A 6,924-nucleotide genomic window follows, 5' to 3' on the forward strand; every position below is an offset into this window, starting at 1 on the left:
AGTCGCATTATTTGATGACAGTTAATGTGGGGCTGGTATTATCAAGTGATTGGGAGGTAATGTGATTAGGCTGGCCATTCTCCACGCCGTAGCCCCAAGCTGAGCTGAAGCCAACATTAGCAGCTCGGCTTTCACAGTCTGGGAGCACAGAGTGCCACGGCAGGGGTGTCAGACTCGCCCCAGCCAAATGTTACGCTGAAAGATGATAGTTCACCAAGAGCATCGAACAATGTCAAAGTCCTCCTGTTCCTCTTGCTCAGAAATGTTTTGGAGGGTTGTGGCTGAAGACTAATTTTTTTTTTTTTTGGAGTGACCATATTTGTTTTACACTTGGTGTCTGTTATAATACCATACCATTTTCAAATACAGATATATTATTACTTTCTTTGTTTTCACAATTGTCAAAAAATACATTGATATTCTGGAATTACAAACATGACAAATCTAACAAATTAGCATTGTTATTACAAATTCTTTTGATTCTGGTGTCTGCTGTGAGGGAGAGCTGACATCTTCAATGTTGTCTGTGTTGGGAATACTAATAATTCACATGTTTTTCCATTTGTTGGTCCATTGTACCGTGGATGCCCTTTCGACAGTCTCGGAGCCATTGTCTCTTGGGACTCCACAGCAACGCTTCACAAGATATATGAGTGCAGTTGTGTGAATGTGAGGTGAAAGGGGGTCTCTGGAGGCTTCCTTGGAGAAGGGAGGAGGAGGTGCAGCGGGTGCCAGTCTTTCCAAAGCCCTCATTCAGGAGCATGGCTTTGGCTTGGGGCACCTCACAGTCTAGGGTGACCCCTGTTGTAGCAGTCAGCGTCGTCATGGGAACCTGGCCATAATTAACTAATGAATCACTTTGGAGCACCTCTGTGGTCTCAGACACTGATTGGCCGGAGAGAGGAGAAGGGGCGGAGCTGGTGTCAAGGACGACTATAAAGACTTTGGTTAAGGAGGATGGGAGGGTGGAGCGAGGTGTGGTACCCAGGTGGCTGGGCGGGATGTCAATATAATGCATTAAACTGGGATCATGGCACCTTTTCATCTTCATTAGGGGTCCGGACAGGGCACACTCGCCTCTCTGTGATCATACTGTGTGTGCAGTGCACCCTTGAGTGGTCCTTGACATTTCTGTGCCGTCACAGAAAGAGAGAAAGAGAGAGAGAGAGAGAGAAAGAGAGAGGTGGACATGGTCGGTGAGGGTTGTGTGTTGTTTGTCCAAATCTCTTTTCTTCGGAACAAGAGGAGGATATGCTTAACACGGGGGCATTAGTAACACTTGACCTACATGAGCACACACATTGGCTGATTGACAGAAAATTAGCACAGAAAGATAGCCAAGCACATGCTAAGCTGTAAAAACATTACATGGATGTGTTGAATTCTTTACAGTGTGCCACAGACCTTTGTTATCAAAGTCTTGGCAGATTCATCCATTTCACGCATGATTATTCACTGCAGTTGTTGGTGATTTGTGATAGCGTTCAGACGTTGTAAACCACTAAAGCCTTTAATTTGATCCAGTCCCCAGTTAAACACATTTGGAGCCAACTGTATTGTTGGGGTAGGCCCTCCAGGCCAGTGTGTAGACGGGCCATCGCCACAGTGTCCCTGAGCATTTTTCTATGCCATGTTTAGAGGACAAAAGGTAATGGCTGTGAGGTTTCTGTTTGCCCTTGGGCTCCTGAGAGAGGCCAGGACATAGAGGACACTCCTGATTTTCACACGGGACAAGGGCAAGCAACTCAGCAGATTTCTCCTCCAAGCGTGGGCCATGAGCATCGACCGAGGAAAGCAATTAGAGCTCAGCTGTTCTGTGGGTTAGATCTGCCACAAACCCACAGGACCGCCACCACGGAACCGGCAAAGATGGACGAGGAAATTAGCGACAGAAGCCCACCCTGCAAGATTCAAGTTGCTGTCTTTGGAACATGACAGTCTCTTTTAAACATGACAGTTGGGATGTTTTGGTAGAGAAAATGTATGTCAATAAACTAATTGTAAATTGTTACTGATCCTTTCATAACAGAACATTACATTTAGGTGATTTAAAGGGTCATTCAGGATCCCTTTGAGAACACACCCACCACCCACACATATACACGCGCAAGGCAACACTAAATGCCCTTTTCAGATATTTACGTTACTTATGTAAAAGTTTACTAACATGTAAGCTAAAAATCAGAAAGAACCATGTTAGGTAAAATTTCATTGCAGCTTCGCTGCCATTCATCTTCAAGACAATTTTATCTAATGGGATCTTTACTGGCACAATAATGTACTTAGCGTTAAAATGAGTGCAGAACTCATTATTTCGACAGGAAGTTCCCTTGAGTAATGCTTTAACCACCAAAGGGCTGAGAGGATTAAGATAAGTACTGAAGATGGCTCAAGACTGTTTAAAATGCTCAGAGGCTCTTGCCCAGAAAGAAGGGGGTTGGTTGGAGCTGGGAAATTGTGGTGATAATGCATATGGTCAAAAACATTTATTCCCCTTTTGTAGACAGTTGCAGACAACAGCTGTTATTATGGGTAGGGGAGCGAGAGAGAGACAGAGACACCAGTTGGTTCAGTGAGTAACAAATGCTGCTTTATGGCATATGTTTCTATGTAATATTTTAATTTATTCACTTCCTTGTAGGGGATGCGGTGTGACAAATGGCTTTTCTGTTTCCATGAGAAAGCACTGAGATAGTTTAGGTATATGGTCAAACCATGTGCAGTGGCCACTGCTTACCAGTAGCAAGTGCAGTAGTGCAGTGTTGCTTGTCATAGAAGGTAACGTTGATGCACCACTGCAAAACTGGCAGGGAAGAGAGCGGTGGTGCTGACCAATTGAGTTGTTTTAATTTTCAGGAGCACATATGCTGTTAAAATCAATGTCTTCCCAATCTATTACAGTGTTTTATTGAGCAGATCGATTTTATGTTTAAATAAATCTCTCATACACAACATGCACGCACGCACACGCGCACACACACACACACACACATACACACACACACACACACATTATGTGAAATCAGTATTAGTACCCAAAGCAACAAACAATTTTCTAATGGAACCTTTTTACGATTTGCGTCATTAACCACACAGAGAATCTACATGTCACAAACATATGCCCCAAAATAGATTGAGTTCATATGCATACCATACTGACTGATGAAACCCTTTTAAAAAAGACCCCATACAGAGGGAGAGGGATGAGACATGCAATGGGTGGAATGTCATATGAGATCTTGCCTTAATAGCTATCCACAGGGCAAAACTGCTGTGAGAAAACATCACAAATAACCTGCCCCCGGGCTAACATATGTACTGACATTTGAGGAAAAACAGGAAAGCTATTTGGAAACAAATGTCATGCCTTATACAAAGATGGTAGAAAAAGTATATGTAACGTCTGAGATTCAATTGATTCTGATTGTGACTAAGGAAGTTCTTTCAGAGAAATTGACACTTCATGTTAACGTGAGCAGAAAAATACTTCTGCTGTTGTGATTAATTGAACATTTTTTTCTTTTAATGCATTTCAAACACATCATGATTTGCATACGAATGCAGCACAAGAATATGGCAATTCTGCCCTTGGGGCGAGACGGGGCAATAGTAAACTAATGGGAGCATTTAAAAACAATTAGACAAAAGTAAAATATTCACAAAAACACAATGTGGCCCGCAGAGCACAAGTAAATTGCCCAATCCTTAAAATTGTCTTTTGCTGAAAAATCCATTTTGCAAAGCAATTACAGGTTTTCCTTTGGTGGGACATTTTTTTCCTAACTTTTTTTGTTCCATTCTCTCTCTATCCATTGACTCTAACTTGTGTAGCCTCAGGTGAATGAGAAGAACAATGGTGTGCATCATATTACTGCACGTGTATCATATGGTTTGAGCTTTGTTCAGGTTGGACAGACTGAATGACAAGAGTGTCCAGAATAGCATACTTGATGATTGATGTTTGAACAGCTCGACATTTGTTTTCCAAAGAGAAGGGATTTATGTCACATGTCTAGAATTCCTGTACAAATTCTGTTGTTTTCCCCTTCATTTAAGTGATTATGTGTCCAGTTATGCCATTCTGTGGGGCTACCCGATAACTTTGTTGTGTAGCTATGCAACTGTCATACAAAGGTGGCAACATAATTATCACATATCATGTTGTAAGGGGTGTCATATTATTACAATGGTACAGCTTAATGGTACATAAAAAATCTTTCCACAGTTTTGTGTGTGAGATTTGACACCTGAATCTGCTGTGCAGTGGTCCGCTAACTCCTCCTGGATGCTTTGCTGAAAATTAAGTTGTGCCTCTTCTTATGGACATATTTGGTGCGAATCTGAAGACTTTAAGATGGTGGGCAAAACATTCCTGTCACACTACAAGGTAAGCAAAAATGAAAATGTCCCCCACTCCCCCATCATGACAGTGCCTGCTGTGGTTATGCTGTGTGCACCACCATGTATGAGACAGATACCGCACTTTTTGGAGCCTTGTACGCTACTATGTTCACACCCTTGTCAGCGTGCCACCATTGGTTGGCATGCGGAAGACTCCTGGCAGTTGTGAGGAGAGCGGGCTTCCAGGTTCTTACAGAAGGCACTTGAGTTGGCTCACACTCTGTGTACTTTCCTGTACAGCTGTCGTGTGGGAGTGCCTGTCATCTCGTGAATGCCTTGCCAGTGTGGAATTTCCCTCAGTCACATCTTTGAAACCGTGGCACTGCTGCAACATCTCAACACCATGTTGGTCATAGTTTTTTTATAATTAACATGAAAGAACACACTCCCAAGCTTTTTCTCATAATGCTTTTTATTGGACCATGTCCGCTAACACAAATGTGTTTCAGTGTGTAAATTATTTTTTCACACTGCTCTACCTTAAAGGAATATTCCAGAGTAAAATCAACCTAGGGCTATTTATGGATGATAACAAGTTCAAACCTTTGTTTGGGAGCAAAAATATGTTAATTGGAGGAGTTTTGAGCCAGGCGTTTTTTTTTTTTTTTGTATTAACAACGACATGGCTCACAGTGATGATAACACAAGCATTGGGTCATGTCAAAATCATTTTTGCTCCAATACAAAAGTTTGAACTTGTTCTCATCCATAAATAGACCCCAGTTTGTTTTTACTTTGGAACCACGTTTGGGCCACTATGCTGAAACGTCTTTTTTCCCATGTCAGAATGTCAGAGTGATTGAGCTGACTACAGAACCTTTACACACACAGTGTTTGCACGCAAGTCCAAGGTGTCCAGGAGAGTCAGGTATGAAACAGTGGGTAGGTTCATCTCTGCAGGGGGAAGAAACAGGTGAGAGAAGACGCACAGGTGCAGGCAGGTAAAGGTGAAGTAGAGAGATGAAAGGCTCTTGGCACAGAGGCACAGGCTTGATCTTGGGCCACACACAAGAACATTTCAACAATAGACTCTGGAGCATGTGAGTGATCTGAAAATAGCTCAAATCTACGCAGAGCTGGTGCTGTTGACTGACAACAATCCCCTGTCCTCACATGACCCTGTGTTCCATTAGCACTCCGTGTGAGTCAGTGTTAGATTGAGACATTGTGCCCTGTCTCTGTATGAGTAAGCGCTCTTGTTCAGCATGTATTTCTTCAACCTCACCGTGTTCCTCATCTTTCTGATTGTTCAGTCATTTGTATCTTTATCTCACAAGAATCGTGTCACAGAGAGTTCAGAGCGTAGCGTATGTACAGTATCTCTAATGAAGACCTTGTCTGGTCAGGGAACCACTCATGTTCTGTCATCTGTTAAACATGCCAATATTGAGTGAAATATGAGCCACGTACAGTTTGTTGAGGTTTTTTTGGACAGAAAAAAGCCATAAATCCTCCACTTTTCAGTCTTCAAATGACAGACCCCTAAATCACCTCTGACCGCAGGGAGGTTTCCAGGCAGAATTGAAGTGTCATTTTTCATCATTTAAGAGAGTATCCTATACCTCCACTTTACCTAATGGTATATGGGGGCCTATAGGCTTGCATGATGTAACCGCATTACCCTTACAGGGAAAACATTTCTTAGTGTTTTATTTTTTTCAAAAATTCTGAAGATAAAAGTATATATCAGACTTGGTTTTAAGATCTTTTATAATATCATATTTTACAAGTGCTTGCCTTGATGTGACATTCGGATACAGATATATTTGCTATCAGTTTTCATATCACAGACAGTCAGACCAGAGTGGTAATAAGAGCATTCCCATTCTTTATTTATAAGAACGCTTGTTGGCATTATACAGTAACCCTTACACCCATCTGGATAGTAAAGCGAAGCAGCACTTCCTTCTCTGCCCCACAGATGGTGTAAGCCTGGGGGCATCGCACCTTGTTTTTAATTCATTGGCATTAGTCAAAATGATTGATGTGCACTGAACCCTGAAGCCCTAAACCCTATTTTCTCCTTATCATTCTCAATGATGATGATTTTCTTTTTTGAGGTGGGGTCGGGATGGATTTTTTACAAGCCTCAGTCAACTCAATTAAATTTAAGTAATACAACTGTTTTATGGTTTGTTAGGCTTGTTGAAAGGACATATGTAAATTTGCTTTGAAGACTCTGGGGTCTTGCTTGTGAAGTTGAATGTAGCCTACACTCGCGCAAACAAGCTGCACTAGGCTTTCATGTGTAGCCCAGACATGTTAAGGGATGTCCCAACACCAAGTGACTGGAAATCAAAGGCATTAATATGCCCTCAAACACCTCATTTGTTAAAGTCAGCAAGTTGCCTGCTTGAAAGCCAGACAGTACACTTTTCCTCGCAAAGCCCATTAAAAGTGCATAATGTATGATAAAAATTCCATGGCAAAAAATTGCTGACTTGCAAACATTTTTAAAAAAAAGTTGCATTCCATTAAATCAGAAAAATGGAAATTCCGCTCTATCCATTCAATTTTTATATG

The sequence above is a fragment of the Alosa sapidissima genome, chromosome 5 (assembly GCF_018492685.1).
Source record: "Alosa sapidissima isolate fAloSap1 chromosome 5, fAloSap1.pri, whole genome shotgun sequence".
NCBI lineage: Eukaryota > Metazoa > Chordata > Actinopteri > Clupeiformes > Clupeidae > Alosa > Alosa sapidissima.